This window comes from Microcebus murinus, chromosome 15 (genome assembly GCF_040939455.1).
Source record: "Microcebus murinus isolate Inina chromosome 15, M.murinus_Inina_mat1.0, whole genome shotgun sequence".
NCBI lineage: Eukaryota > Metazoa > Chordata > Mammalia > Primates > Cheirogaleidae > Microcebus > Microcebus murinus.
Genome location: NC_134118.1, coordinates 29,948,388 through 29,966,029, shown reverse-complemented (window position 1 = coordinate 29,966,029; position 17,642 = coordinate 29,948,388).

Sequence of the window (17,642 nt, the reverse complement as noted above, 5' to 3'; positions counted from 1 at the left end):
CACCCATTCATTTTACTCTAATGCTTTAGCAGTATTTGTAATGAAAATGATAATTACCTTGATAGCATGCTATAGTTACACAAAATTATTCCAAACTGGTAAAGAGGTAAGGTTAAAAAAGCAATCACTTTAAATATCTCTTGTCCATACTACTGCTATCTACTCATGGAAAAGAGAGAATGAATTCTTTGTATTTCTGACAGAAAACTCTGCTCTTAACCAAAATAATCATTTTATATAATGTGTCAACTGTAAAGGCTCATGTAATTTTTTAGAAAATAGCAAAGCTGGCTAAGCCTGTCCCATAAGTTGAATCTTATCTATTCAAGACGACTAAATGGTTATTTGGAAGAGATCTCATAACCAAACGCACCTGCTGCATTCAGATAACACAATGCTCACCAAAATTTCCAGCATCAGAGCCCTAGAATATTGAATTAATAAATATCCATCTATAGGTTAAAATATAAGTATTTGACAAAGTACTGTAGTAAGTTAAAATTTTGCTAAATATATGGATAAAAGGAAGTATCTATATGAGTGGGGAAATCTTTTTTTCCCCATAATTTAACCCAAGAAAAGAATATGCAGTTAGACTTCACCCTGCAGATATACTTCTAAATCATGAAGATATATTATATGTGGAGTAGTATTTGTAATGAGAATCATAATTACCTCATATTTCTCCACATTACATAAATGATCTTATAGTTAATTATGTAATAGAGCACTTTTCTTCCTGGGAGGCATTTGCAAAAATGTTGCAAGCATAGAGTTTCAAAAGAGTGGAGAATAAGTCATAGAAAGATGATATAACAAATTAGAGGAATACAATAAATAAAGCACACATGCTATTACATTGTTTCATATAACATTTTATCATTTATTCTTTCAAAAACACACATTTTGGCTCTTATTTGCAAGGTATATAGCCTATGATGTCAGAGATGTCCATATATTAATGTATAAACATGTTCTATTTAAAAATGGGAGGAAAAATCTTCACTAAATAAATATTATTCTCCATAGGAGGATAACACACCTTACTTCACTTTAAGCAGTTTAAACAGTTTCAAAATACATGTGAAATCAAATGTTGTAACATGGGGATTATTTAAACTATTTTAAGATTTAAAATATTAATTTCCATGAATATCTATAAGTATGGCACAAAATTCGGGTTATTTCTCAAATTACATGATTCTTGAGGATGTAGACATTTTTCTCAATAGCTTTTATTTATTAGGTTCTCTTACTAGTTAACTGGTTAACATGAAAATATTTTGATTCTTTTTTTTTTTTTTTTTTCATTTTGGCAACTTGCTTTAGTAGGACTACTCATCATGAGAAAAGCATAAATGTCAGCTCTGCAGTTCCCTGCTACCTTTAGCTTCAACAAGAATGTCAGGAGAAATGACAAGGCATAAAGTGCTTCTGAGTGATGACATTCCTGTTGATAATAGATTGGCTCCCAAGTATGCTGCTGCAGCTTTGATCTCTGAAACCTCTCATTTCCTAAAAAAAAATTTGAAACTTCTACTAGGCTGTAAAATTTCATACCAAACATTTTCGGAATTATCTTTAGATGATTTAAATGTCAAGCACACTCTATTTGTTGCATCATTTTACAATATAAAACCAGAGATTAACTACCATTTATAGAATCCAGGACCATTGCCGTCATTTATTTCTGATTATAACGCGTGGTGTGCAAATAGTAAGTATTCATGAGCAGTATGACATTTTGAGCCAAAATGCCATGCAAAGAGGAGATAAACATTTTTTGAATATGCCACAGATTATTTATATATGAAAGTCCCAGCTTTCTTGTTCATGATGAGAACACTCAGCACTATCCACTTGCAAATAAACCTCTCTTCATTGGATTTAATCATGAAATTTAAAAGAAGGTATTTTTACCTAATATCTCATTCTCACTTCTATCAACATATCCTTTATTAAATTTATCTAAATGAATACATTTGAATGAAAAAAAAATATTAACTAGCTTCTTCAAATTCTAATATTAAAGTAGATCTCTACAATCAATGATGCTTCAAATATTTTTCCATGGACCTAGCAATTAAAAAATTACTTAAGACCCAAAATAAAATATCGTAGTTAGGTTTTACTAAATTTTATAGGTTTTGATAATTTTATATGCTAATCATAATTATGAAACAATGTAGAATATATATGACAGAGAAATGCAAAAATAAAAATATTTCCAATAAATGGACTATACTACATTGAGACCATTATATCAGCACTATATAAACAGAATAAATGAAATTTAAAATTTAAAATCATTTAGGAGTGCATTGAGTGCACCTATAATAGAGAATAAAACCGGCAGGGCGTGGTGGCTCACGCCTGTAATCCTAGCACTCTGGAAGGCCAAGGCGGGAGAATTGCTCAACGTCAGGAGTTCAAAACCAGCCTGAGCAAAAGCGAGACCCATCTCTACTAAAAACAGAAATTAATTGGCCAACTAAAAATATATATAGAACAAGTTAGCCGGGCATGGTGGCACATGCCTGTAGTCCCAGCTACTTGGGAGGCTGAGGCAGGAGGATCCCCTGAGCCCAGGAGTTTGAGGTTGCTGTGTGCTAGGCTAACGCCACAGCACTCTAGCCCAGGCAACAGAGTGAGACTCTGTCTCAAAAAATAATAATAATAATAATAATTAACAGATACTACTCTGATATTCAGATAACCTCTTACATTAGTGTGACACTCAAAAATGAGGTGAGACTCAAGAATTGTGACTGTATGGCACAAATTATTTCTCTGTTTATAATTCTTTATGTTTATACTTAACTTTAGGCAAATACTTATACAAAAATAATTTCATTTTTTTCTCCGAGTAAAGCTAAACTCTCATTAGTCATTTATCTTACTCAAACCAATGTGATATACAAACTCTACCTCCCCTCAATCAAATCCGAAGTGTACAGTTGAGCATCACACTGCAGGGGAGATGAACATAGTAAAAATAAATCAGTGAGGAAGAACAAATATAAAATATCAGTTAATATACAAATAGCAAAAGTCTTCCTAGCTACTATAGTTCTCATAGCTGTGCTGGCCATAGATGGCTAGAGTTGACACTTATTAAGTATACTTCTACCACCTTGTACATAGCCAGCACCAAAATTGGACAGCTTTCTTTACCTGGTAAGATAATCCAAACCTTCATTTTGAAGAATCTGAGTCCTTAGTGATCCTTGATTTATGGGGTTTGTGTATAATCAGACTAAACTTGGTCATGGAAGTACTAAGATATATCCAAGAGAATACCACATTTTCTAAATATGTTCCTTCCTTTTCTAATTCTGTAGCAGAAAATATTGTAAATCAATTTTATGGCTCAGTGGATCAAATTTCACTCATTCATTATGTCAGTTCAAGTGTCATAGTCATGGGTATATGTTGTATATATTTGGTTATGACTCTCCTTTTAGGGCTCAGTAGAAAAACAAGAATTGCTTTTGTAAAAGAGAATACAGTCATGTTGGCCATGTTTGGGTCAAAAACAGCCTGCACATATGACAGTAGTCCCACAAGATTATTATACTGCATTTTTACTATTCCTTTTCTGTGCTCAGATGTGTGTATGTTTAAGTACACAAATACCATTGTGTTACAACTGCCTACAGCATTCGGTATGGTAACATGCTGTACACATTTGTACCCTTGGAGCAACAGGCTATACCATTTAGCCTAGATGTGTAGTAGACTATACCATCTAGGTTTGTGTAAGTACCCCCTGCGATGTTCGCACAACTACAAAATAGCCTCGCAATACATTTGTCTGAACCTATTCCCATCATTAAGCAACACATGACTGTAGCTGTCACTAAAGGAGGGCATCACTGTGCTGCAAGATCCTCACAATCTGTGCTGTTATTATTGCAGCGGGGCTAACCAGAGGGTCTACGAAACATCCCATACTTGTGATTGGCACTATGAGCACCGTTGTATCTGCTGGTTTATGAGGCCTAATTTGCTGGAGACCTTCACTTCAGCCTGAACCTGCTGCAAAGCCTAATTTTTCTCTGGGCTCTACTCAAAAATTTTAAGCCTAGTGAGTTAATTGATTATGGGTCAGAACAGAAAACCCAGTGTGGTTTATGTTGCCTCTGAAACCTGAAGAGGCCCAAGATAAGTTGTGTCACTTTCTTAGTGACAGACAGTGCTCACTGTAGAGAGTGTCCCTCACTGTAGAGAGGGTCTACCAACATGCTCAAAATTGTTGGGCCTCTAGAAAATTTAGTGCTCTAACAAGACCCTGAGTTTTCATTAGGTTTATCTCTAACCGCTAGTATGTATATATTTACCAGGGTATCTGATGAGTAGCTACTATCTGCTTACCAGTTCTTTTCACTTGGGACTACTATTATTAATAGCATGGAACAGCATGTCACTCTGTAGAATATTCATATGATCAACTTTTCTCACAATTATTTTACTATAGAGAACATGGAAGTTGAAGTAGTACTGAGGTAAGACAGGGAAGGTGTACTTTTGTTCCTACCTGATGAAAGTATATTGCTTCTCCTCATATCTGTTAATTGTTTTGGAGAAAAATATCATTGCCACCATTTTCTAGAGAGTGAGTTAATATCATCAAAGGACAAAACATGAAAGAACAGCTGTATTTAGAGTTATCATCTACTTAAATTTTAAATAACATAATCCATGTGGCTTTTGTACCAGCCAAACATGTCAGTTAAATAGAGATCTGGTAAGAATCACCACCCCTGTATCTTTCACATCTTGTTTTTTCCTGATAATTTATCCAACCCCTCCAGGAATAAAGTATTAATAGTAGTTTAATATATGTTGTCTCTGATACTTAAGCACAGTTATCTGATCTCTGCCACTCCAGCTGCCATCATTTTGGTTGGAAAGAAGTACCCATTTCAGTGGCGACATATCCTATCATCATTCCCAATCCAAAGAGCTTTTCAAAAATGCTGGTACCTACATCACTAATATATTTTGTAATACTTTGGAGAAAGACGTGTCCTCTGGCTCTGTTTTTAAACACCCATGGGTGAAAGGCAATTAAATTTTATATAATAAATCAAATACACCATTTGCATCCCAAAATTTCATTCTCTGCATTAGACTGAGTTCTGGCATCTTACATCATTTAATGTAGACATAACATTGTTAAATGCAGATTTCACTTATTAAAGCAAAGCGTTAGGGCTACTTCCAGCTGCCTGAGCTAGTACATTAAATCCTTAAATATAATTAACTATGTATAGATAATTTCACTCAAATTCAACCTTATCCTCCAGCCTAACACTCCTAAATTATATTCCCTCACATACTCACAAGGTTGATACTATTAACACCTGCAAGACATTGCAATTCATTTGGCATATAGGCAATCTCTTTCTGCATAAGATTTTATAATTCTTCCCCAGGAATCAGACTTACTTTATAGGCTTGCAGGCCATAAGGATGAGTGATTTGTGTTTCAAACATCTTCTATTCATCTTATCTACATTAATGTCCTTAAACTTAGCCTGTGGTACCCCAGCTTATCCCACGAATGCCATAACCTCAGTTTAAGAAATGTGGCAGGTTTATGTATTCAACCTGATTTGCAATTCAGCAATTACCACAATCAAATTGGGGCCTGGTACTCAGGTACATATTTTGTGAAAATGTAGAAAGTAAAATATTGTGCTAATGTCTGCATAAAGTCCTCTGTATCTCTATCACTCTTTTAGCAGAATTCAAAATCCTAGGCTTATCATTTAATTTTGTAAAGCTGTCTAATATTTTCAGAAGTAGCAAGACCATTCTAAAATCTTTGTAGTCATAATTTCTGCTATATAAGTTGTATGCAACAGTTACTTGACTTTCCTATACCTTGCCTTCACCACTACTTTCCCTATGTAACAACAGGTGATAACCATCTTAACATATAGATTGTTTGTATCATATCACCCACAAAGAGTGTGTTGCAGTGTTTATGCTCAGAGTTGGGGTACCTATTTCCAAGTCCTGTATTATGGTTCTGTTTTCTGGTACAACTCATAGTAGCAAGAACTATATAAGTCATAGACACAATGGTATATCATTCACCAATAAAACGGAATGAGCTACTGATTCAGGCAACAACCTGAATGAATCTTAAATGAATTTTGCAGGACGTGAGATTTGCTCCTAACCATGGAATATGGCAAAGGTGATGGTATGTCATTTCTGTGATTACATTCCATGCTATGGCTTTCATTTTACTAGCAGATTTCCTCCCAAGCACGTTGCCATACTGGGGAGACTCATGTGGAACTGAAATGAGGATGACCTCCCACCAACAAGAAATCCAACAACCCAACAATGAACTAACTCCTGTCAAAATCCATGTAAGCGAGCCTGGAAGTAGGCCTTTCCCCCTGTCAAACTCTCAGATAAAATATTGGCCCCAGTCAAGACTTTGAGTAAGCCCTTGAGAGACCTTGAAGTGGAAGAGTCACCAATCCATGTCCAAATTTCTGAACAACAGAAACTGTGAGGTGATATATGCGTGTTGTTTTAAGATACTAATATTTTGATGATTTGTTACACAGTGAGAGATAACTAACATAAAGGGTAATTATATCAATGTTTCCTTTCAGGTACCTAAGGTGATATTTTAAATGGTACTTAAACACCATTAGAATGCTAAGAGCACTTCCCAGTTTCTTTGTCCATTTAATCTTTCCAGTCACTAATTTCTCAGTTCAGTGATGTATGCTGCTGAGCTCTGAGACAGCTTCAACAATTCTTCAAAAAAATGAAACACTAAGATTTATGATTTTTTACTACTTTTGGACTATTATTTTGTTACTTCTTGATAAAATTATCAAAAAAGTGACCATTCACAACCACCAACTTCAGAATTGCTAAGAGAAATCTTTCATTCAACAGTTTCAAGTAGAGCTCATCAGAATTTTCATTACTTGTAGCATTCAGGTATCTAAGGATAAATGAATGAAATGTGGAATATGTGCAATATAACATTTTTAATCATCATGAAATAGAAATTGTATGCTCAAACAAAGAATAAGCAATGTGGCATCAGGAATGATTAAAGTCAAGCAATCATGCTTGCCAATAAACCAAGAAAGACATGGCAACAAGGACTACATTCCTTCAGTTCATTATGGTTTCTAAGATTCAAAAAATACTGAATGCATGAGCAATCACAACTGGTTGCTTTGTGATTTATTTTTCCTCTATGGTTCATGAGTATATTTGCATTACTGACTCTATTTCAGTATTTAAAAATATTTAGAATATTTTACAGTTTGGGCATTTGTGCAGAATTAAAAAATATATTGTGTTACTTTTTAATTACAAAAGAAATTTATACTGATTTTGAAAACCACACAATACAAAAACATAAATTATAAAGTAGACTCCCCTCTCTCATTTAAAATATTCCATATCTATTGATTTATCTGTCTGTCTAGATATGCATGCATTTCCCCCCCCACAGCTATGTTTCCTAGTGTCTGGAAAAAAACCTTTATTATCCCATATAGGTCTGCTTCATAATTGTGTATGTAATTTTTAAAGCAATTAGTTGTATTTCAATATAAACAGTTATCTCTCCCCAGTTTTTCACATCTTTTAGGCAACCATTATCAGTATTTTATATTTTTAAACAAAAAACATTTTTAATTTATTTTAAAAACATTTTACTCTATATTTCAAAGTTCTCATCAATTGAATCCTGTCTATATACTATGTGGAAATTTAGCTCTATGCTACACTTTCTCAGCAAACATACACATGTACATTTTAAAACCTAAGTTTACCTAACAGTTATAAGTGTTATTATAACATTGGTTTTAATGTTTATAATATGATTACTGCAGATGCTTGGCTTAGAGGACTGGAAGGAGTATGGTGGGAAGATCAAAGACAAGGAAAAAATGTGCAGTTTTTTTTTTTTTTTGTCTCTTGTAAATTCTCAGAAAAATGTCCAACAATATGGACAAATGACTTGCTCACACTGGTCATCCCTGGTCATCCAGCTCCTCTTTTGGGGTCATCTCAATCTTTGTGCAATGGCCCTTTGAGAAGGGCATGTATTGAAACAGATAGAATGTGCACATAACCCTAAGTCTGGTTATTTCTTCTTCTAAATCTGACTACCATTGCTCACTCAATCAATGAGCATCAGGGACTAATGCTGTTTCTTCAGTATGATACAATTCAGCTATCTGAAGTTAATTGTTTCAAGCTTCTCATATCTTAGAAACAACATAATCCACCCCTACTACAATTATAATAATATTTATTCAAGATATGACGTTGACATTACTGACTCTAGTGCCTCAGCAATACCCCTAGTTAAAAGTATATGGAGTATCAGATATACCTTTATGGGATCATGCATTGCACTGCCCTGGACCAAGGTGCCTATTTAGTAGTAAAGAAAGTGCTAGAATTGGCACCTAACAATGGGATTGCCTGGTACTACCATCTATTTCTGGATGCTACAGGTTCATTAGAATATTAGAATTTCTCTTGAAGGTGTAATTAGAATGCCAGCTTGTGAATGATATTCTGTAGACTTCGGCATTCACTTTCAAGATATTATATATATTTTGAACCAAGAGACTTTAAGTGCGGCTGTATCCCTTCCCTCAGAGCTGAATACATGGATCTGGAAAGCAAAGAGTTCCAGTAGCATTGGCCCTTCTTACTATCATTTCCAGTAAATCATTTGGGAAATGGATGCTTCCTAAATATGCAACTGTAACTTCTATCAGTCTAGAGAATCTAATCACCGTGGAATAATATCTATGGCAAAGACCTGGTCAGGTTTCTAATAAACCTAAAGCTATAGCAGCATTCTGGCCATCTTGACATCTCTTGATAATAAACCAGCTGGAGAAAAAGGTAGTTACCCTACTGTAACTGGTTCTGTTTATCATAAGGGCAGAGAATTGCTACTAAATAACTAAGGCAGGGGAGAGATTGTCAAAACTTTAAGAGAATTATTGAGGTAATTCTTGATACTCACATGTTCTGTGATATCTGTGAATGAAGAGTTGCATCAAATACTCCCTGACAATGGCACAGGCTCAACCTTCAGGCTTGGATATCTGGATCACCCAGTGGGCAAGCAAACTATACCAGCAGAAGTACTGACAGAGGGTCAGCAAAATATAGAATGGAGAGAAATGCAGGAGAGTCCAGGAGAGAAATGTACAAAATCAATTATGACTCTGGCATCAATTTCATCAATGCCTGTTCCTCTAATCTTCCTCTTCTAAGTATTTTTAAGATGCTTAGGATTTTATTATTATCATTTTAGAAACCATAACTACCATCTTGAAGAATGATTTATAAACTGGAGCAGAATTAATGTGACACATGAGTGAATCTGAATACTGAAAGTTGTGCACTGTTGTTGACACTGGGATGCCTGCACATATCATCTGAACATTCACCTATGCAAGTTTAAGACTTCTTATACGAACATCGTATATGAACACCCTATGATTTTATGGTCATTGTATTTTACTTGGTCTAAGTGCATAACAAGCCAAAGATGTCTAGTATTTGAAGTCTCTGGGATTAACCCTCAACCCATAATGAGTAGAATGTTGTTACATATGTAGCTCACCTACCTCACTACTCAGTTGACATAAGTCTAAGGCATGAATTTACTCTCTCAGACCCCTTTCCAAGTTTTCCAAAGAGGTAACCTGCTAAATAGTAAAAACATACTTTACTGCCTCTCATTCCATTGTTGTCTTACATCTATACTTTCCTGCCGGTGTTTCTTAAAGCCCTTTCCAAAACAAACTCCTTGCATGCATGTTTGGTTTTTCAGGCCATGTTCCTGAGTGAACTTCAATTATGACCCCTGTGGTTATATATATTCATCTATTATGCTGGGTAAGCCATGGGAACAATGAACAATTTTAGTATGGAATTTCCTTTAATTCCAGGAAGTTTTCTCAAATAATTCCTTTGATAGTCCCCCCTCACAATTTCCTCTGTTTTTTTTTTTTCTTTCTGTACCTCCCTTTATTTTTAGATTAAATCTCTTGGCTAATCTATTTTTTACATATTTTATATCACTTTCTCTTAATTGTTCTACAGTCTGGAATAGTTCTACAAATTTATCTTTTGAACATTTCTATTGAGTTTTTGCCTTTGAAATCATATTTTAATAAATGAGATTACATTTTGTTTTCTAAATATTTTTTATATTTTTATATACATATATGTCCTTTTTTGATAGATCCAATATATCCTCTTATCACTCAAAGGAGATTAATAGCAATGTTTAAAGTTATTTCCTTGTAAAATCCATGTTCCTTCCAGTTTTTAAATTTATTAGTCTTTTCAATCTATTAAGCTTTAATTGGGATGTCTAGTGATCCTTTGTTTTCTGTTAATATGTGAGAATGAGCTTCTAAGTATTGATTAGATTCTCTGGGAAGTGTGGGTGATGCTTGTCTACTGTGGGCTTCAGTTAGGCTAAGCTATACAGACTGTTTCATCAGGAAATCCCCAAGCCAATTTGTTGTAGGTCTGTTATCTTGGGCTAGTAAGATTCCCAGAATAATACATTTTGATTTTCTATCCATAGAAGATATTCTAGTAAAACATTGGCTGAAAGTCTAAAATTTCACCTAGAACACTAACTAAATTTCTTGTTTTTAGCAAAATGTTCATATTCCTCAATTCTACCTCTTTATGAATACACTCCCCCCATACACTTATTATGTGTACAAATTTATGGAGTACATGTGCAGTTTTGCTAAATGCATAAATTGGGTAGTGATCAAGTCAGGGCTTTTACTCTAGCCATCACCTGAATAATGTACATTGTACCCGTTAAGTGATTTCTCATCATCCCCCCTCCCCTTCTGAGTTGCCATTGTCTCTTAGTCCTTCGTGTGTACACATTTTTTTTTTTCAGTGAATAGACCTATATTACTCTGTCAGGGTGGGATGGAATGTTCACAGGTTGTAAAGGGTTGAATAGACGATTCTGTGTTCTATCTTCTTAAACAGATTTTCATCCAATCCTTCAATTTGAATTCCCACGTTCATTCTCAATGTAAAAGTTCTTTGAATCCCTTCGGGGTTCTGGAGTTCAAATCTATTTGCTTTTAGAGGCTTCCCATTGGTGATATAGACATAGTCTTTTTAAAGAACTTAAAAACTAGTCCTGGTTTTTGTTCTGTTTTTCTAGTTTCTATTGTAATATCCTATTATCTTTGAACTTAACAGCATAATGACTTGTTTGAAAGATAATTTTACAGTTGTCTTACTGGGGTTTGAACAGGGAGGAGAGACATAAAGATGCTTTCAATTTGTCCTCATTTACTAGAACATGTATCTATTTTTTTCTAGTTAACAGTCAAATAATACAAAAAGTTAAAATTTAGCACTCTGCATATATTTTGTAGTATTAAAAAATTATTAAATTCAGTGACTACAGATTATATTTTGTGAGTTTGATATGTATACTAGGTAATATAAAGAAACTAAATTTCTCTTTTCATAACAACAGCAATAACAAAAATCTCCCTTGACTAAACTGTTTGCATTATGATAAATACTCACTGCTTGAAGAAAAAAAATACAAAATGAGTATTTGAAAAATTCCATCTTTGAGTTATTATGTTTGCTTTCAGTTACACTATCCAGCTCTTGATCTTGCCTATTTTTCTCACTCTTGAAAGAGCTTACTACTTCACTCTTACTCAGTTTAAATCAGCAAACAGTTTCCTGATATTATTAGATAAGTTAGAATGGTAAAGTTTGTGTAAAAGTGATGAACAAAAGATATTGACTGAAGGAATGAACTCACTGAAGAAACTATTAAATGTTCTAAGATTAAAGAGTGCGTCAAGTTGCACTGATAAGAAACTTCTAAGAAAATGTTTTTCTTAAAATCATTTGACCCAACTTTAAGAAGAAAATAACAGGAATCAGTACACTCAGAAAGCAAACCAAACATTGCACTTTATGATTTAGCTACAAAACTATGGTTCTTTCTTATAAGATTACTATATTTTTTCAATTTCAAATACGGTAACCTAGATTCAGTCAAGGATGTGTATCTATCTTGCATATAAGCATTTTAAAATTGGTTATCTCATGAAGATGTGTATATATAGAGAATGAGAAGACAGATAAAACAAGATTAATTTAACATTCCTTATAAAATAAATGTGAACAAAGTATTATAAAACTCAGGAATTTTTCCATCTACTCAATCTGACAACAAATGGACATAGTGGGCTTTGGATTTAATCCATTAATTAAACTGTCAACTTTCACATATAAATAATATTTTCTCATATATAGGTCAGGATTTATAACACTGAAGCTAATCACTTAAGAAAACTTTTATATTTCATAATATGAGTTGTAAATCTACTATTCATGTTATGATCAATCTCCACAAATATTAATTAACATACATAATCCTGCTTTATAAATAGAAATAAAGTGAGAACATGGCAAAATGACTACACTACAAAGGAGGGAAAATATGACAAAGAATATAATCAAATAAAAGAGTAAGCTTTAATCCCAGCTAAAAGATTAAATTTAGTTCTAAGTTGTTAATTTTATTCAACATAATGTATCAAGAATGAAATATTAATTGCTCTTTAAATTTATGTACTTACCATAAACTACCACTATGGCTAGCAGCATCTATATAATACAACTTCTGTTAAATAACTAATTGTTAAGTGCATTTCATAACCAGTTTAATGGTTTCCAGATTATACAAGTATTTTTCCTCTATCATGTATACAATATATTTGTTTAAAGAGCCACATATACCTTGAATATGTGTTCAAAGTAAAGGAACAATCTTAATCATTAACTTTAGCATAAGTAATAGTTTATTACTAAGAATATGTAAAATATAAAAATTCAAATTACTTTCTCCTTACTAGTACTCAGGTACACTGAATATATAACACCAAATTTTAAAATAAGTGAATATATTTCCCACAGAAGAAAAAAGTATTTAAAAATTTTTTGCAAGGTACATTAATCACTTTCTTTTAATATTTTCTGTTAGAACTAATAAGATTACCTATTTTATGGCATCATTGCTTTTATTTTTTGTTTTAATTTATTATAATTGAATTCTAAGGAGTAGCTAAAATGTACATCAAGAATTCATAAGTTTGAAACCTAATTTATAAAAACAAAACATATTCTTTAGATTAGTATTCATAGCATAGACTTTTTTTATATTGTTTTATAAAACTGATCAATATTTACTGATGTTCCTGAGAGAACAAATGCTCTTGATTAACACAAAGGTTCCTATAACTGTGTTGATAATTATATAGAATGGAAAGTTTTGCAAAGGAAAAGCTTATAACATGATTGTCATATTATTGTTCCTCTTTAAACAAAAGAATACAGTAACTAATTCTCTTAGCGATTCTTCTATAAACATCTTCTTTTATCCACATTCACTGTGCATAAACCCTGGTAGTAAATTGACTTCATCACTGAATTTTCTCTTTAAAATCCTGTTCTCAGATCTCTTACCTTGAATCAATACACCAGCCTTTGCTGTCAAAACATCAGAAAAGCAATCAAATAGAGTTATAGCTTATCAAGGAGGAGAAAATAATGGTTGCCTAATATCATCAAATAGAAGTCAATTAGGAAAATAATATGAGATTGAAAGTTACATTGTCACTTTTATAAAATAAAATCTGAGATCCATTTTCCTATTACAATATCTGGTTCAGACTTTGTTAAATAGGTTTTCATGAGAGTTTTATTTATTACTACATAGTAATGAAGGACAATTCTGAAATAATGAAAGTATGTCTCACTTTCACTAAGAAGGCTTTTAGTCACTTTGACTTGTAATGTGAGCTATATGTGTTTGCATGTATATGAACAAAAGTTTTAGGAGTTATCTTGGTTTTAGTTCAATTATTAGAATCAATGATCAGAACTGCTTTCCTGATGCCAAAATTTTGATGCTAACAAAATTAAACAGACCTAAAAATCAATAAATAAGCAAATGACATGTTTTTCATAATGTCTACCTCTGGGAATAATATGATATGCCAGATACCTTTGACTAATAAGATTCCCTTCACATATTGACACAGTTGAATTGAAGAATATAAAATAGTCATTTCAAAAAAATATTTTAATTTTTTGGTTTATTTTTTAAATTTTGCATAATTTCATACTTGTAGAAAAATTATAAACAGTACAAAATCATGACAAAAACGTAGATATATTTTTTCTGACTTTTTTCTTGTCAAAGCAAAAGCTTTATTATAACACTAAAAGCTTTATTATAACACTAGTAAAAATTAAGCATATCAGGAAAAATTATTTACTATTCCTAAAACCTAAGTGTATATTTATTTATTTATTTTTAAACTTTTTTATTTTTAATTGTTTTTGTTTTTAACTATTATGAGTACATAGTAGTTATATATATATTTATGGGGTACATGTAATGTTGTGATACAAATATACAATGTGTAATCATCAAATCAGGCTTAATCATCAAATCATCAAATACAGGTTAAAAAGTAAGTTGCAGATCTGATGCTCATATACATCTAAATCCTTTAGTGTCTATTTCCTATGAATGAGTTATACCCTCATGTCTCATCTACATATGTATTTATTTTCCCATGTACTAATGACATTAACATTGAAAATATTTTATCTAATTTCTACCCATTTTTTGAGATTTTGTAAATTGTTTTGATAGTATCATTGACAGGCAAAATAATGTTATATGTCATGTATGATGTTCACTTGTCATATCTCCCATCCAAGTACTAACCAGACCTGACCCTGCTTAGCTTCCAAGATCAGATGAGATTGCGCACTTTCAGGGTGGCATGACCATAGCCTATTTATCTTATCTCTGGTTTCCTTTAATCTGAAATCATTTTTGTGCCATTCTTTTTGTATATGACTCTGTATTTTTGAGAGGACATTTACTTTGTAGAATGTCCCATCTTGTGATGGGCCGTTTCATTCTCAATGTAGGTAATTTGTGTTCTTCTATTTTTGTTGATCAATACCCAGTGTCATCAGACATCCATTGAATTAATCGTCTTTCCACAAAGCCAACTTTTCATCTTAAATATATTTTGCATTTAATTTCTTTTTTAAAAAATTTCAGAATATTATGGGGGTACAATGTTTTAGTTATGTAAATTGCTTTTGTACTGTTTGATTCAACGTTGTAAGTATGCCCATCTCCCAGATAGTGTACATTGTACCTGTAAGGTGTGAATTTACCAAGCTCCTCCTTCCCCCTCCCATCTGCTTGATTGCTGATGATTGTTATTTCTATATGTGCACAAAAGTGTTGATGGATTAGTTTCAATTTAATGGTGAGTATATGTGGTATTTATTTTGGCATTCTTTTGATACTTCACTTAGTAGAATGGTCTCCAATTTCCAGGTTAATACAAGAGGTGCTAGTTCACCATTTTTTTCTGGCTGAGCAGTACTCCATGGTATACATATACCACATTTTATTAATCCACTCATATATTGATGGATATTTGGGTTGTTTGCACATATTTGCAATTGTGAATTGTGCTGCTATAAACATTTGAATGCAGATGTCTTTTGTATAGAATATCTATTTTTCCTTTGGGTAAATATCTAGTAGTGTGATGGCTGGATCAAATGGTAGGTCTACTTGTAGTTCTTTGAGGTATCTCCATATTACTTTCCATTGAGGTTGTACTAGTTCATAGTCCCAGCACTGCATGAGTGTTCCACATCCACACCAATATTTGTTGTTTTGGAACTTTTTAATAAAAGACATTCTCATTGGAGTTGAGTGATATCTCATTGTAGTTTTGATTTGCGTTTTTCTGATGATTAGAGATGGTGAGCATTTTTTCATGTTTGTTGGCCATTAGTCTATCTTCTTTTGGAAAGTTTCTGTTAATATCTTTTCCCCACTTTTTAATGGGGTTGTTTGATTTTTTTCTTGCTGGTTTGCTTGAGTTCTTTATAGATTCTAGTTATCAGCCCTTTGTCAGATGTATAACATGCAAATATTTTCTTCCATTCTTCAGGTTGTCTGTTTTGCACTTAATTTTTATATTACTAATATCTATTATTTTCTTTCTCTATTTTACCTAGGATTAATTTGTTCCTTCCCTTTCAAACATTTACACAATCACTTTTTATCTTATTTATATTAATTTCTTATTGATTTTATTGTATTATTTACTTTCACTTTAAGTCATCAATGATCAGAAAAAATAATGCCAGTGATTTTGTTCTTAGATGTCTTCTATGGCCCAATATAAGATTATTTTATAAAAATGTGGAATTCAATAAATGTAAATTAGCTCAAATTTGACTGGGCTTTTTGAGCTGTCCTTTGAGAAGCAGTTCATGTAATTGTTCTATTACAGCAGTTACAAGAATGTTCTAATACAGCAATGTTCTCTTACAACAATGTTACTGAGATAAGTCAATTAACAACTCTCATAAGAAATAAAATGTCATGACACATGACATAATAGAAATATTTTTCTCCTTTTAGTTTGTCAATTTTGCTCCATATGTTTATAAGTCATAATTTTTTAATATGCACATTTAGAATTTAGACATTTTATATCTTCTTTATGAACTTCTTTATATCTTCTTAATGTTTTAACTCAACTGACACTTTTAGCTTAAATTTCATTTTACATGGTTTAGTATAGCTTTACCACTATTTTTATTTAAAATATATCTTTTGCATACTTTAACTTTCAACATGTTTTTACATTAAAAATGTGCTTTTTTAGTTAGATAGAATGAACAATATTTGATAGCACAGTAAAGTGACTATGATCAACAACAAGTTAGGGCATACTTTAAAATAACAAAGAGTAGAATGGGAAAGTTCTGAACACAAAGAAATGATAAATGCCTGAGGTGATGGATATTCTAATTATTCTGATTTGATTAATTTATATATTATGTTTGTTTTAAAACATCACATGTATCCCAAATTCTTCCCAAATTTTTCATATGCCTTTATTTTCACTTGTTATTAATACAAGTCTTTTCTTTTGAAATAGCATTGCCTTTTCATAGGATTGAGGTAGCTAATAATTTTTTCCTTGATGATACTATTCCATTGCCTTTGGTTTCCACTGATATTCTGTTAGATGCCAGCCATACTTCTTTTGATCTGCTGACAAATTACTATATCATTTTTATGTATCATGCTTTGGATTTTTAACAATCCTTTAATCTGTGGTTAGATTTCTTTCAATAGTTTTTGCAAAATTATAGATACTATATTTTTATATATTGTTTCTACTGCTTCTTCATGTTATTTTCTCTTTGTGAGAATTAAATTGTATATAAGATAAATAATTTTATAATGCCCCATTATTTCTTCACTGTTTCAATTTCAAATATTTTCTAATTTAATTCTGAAAATTTTCTTTTGATCAATCTTTCAATTCACATTCTCTTTTCATCTGTATCTAATATACTGCCATTTTCATTCAGCTGATTTCTAATTTAATGTACTGGGATTTTATTTTTATTTTTATTTGCTTTATTTTTATATTTTACAGTTTATGCCAAAATTCTACTTTTTAACCTTTAATTATTATAAAATT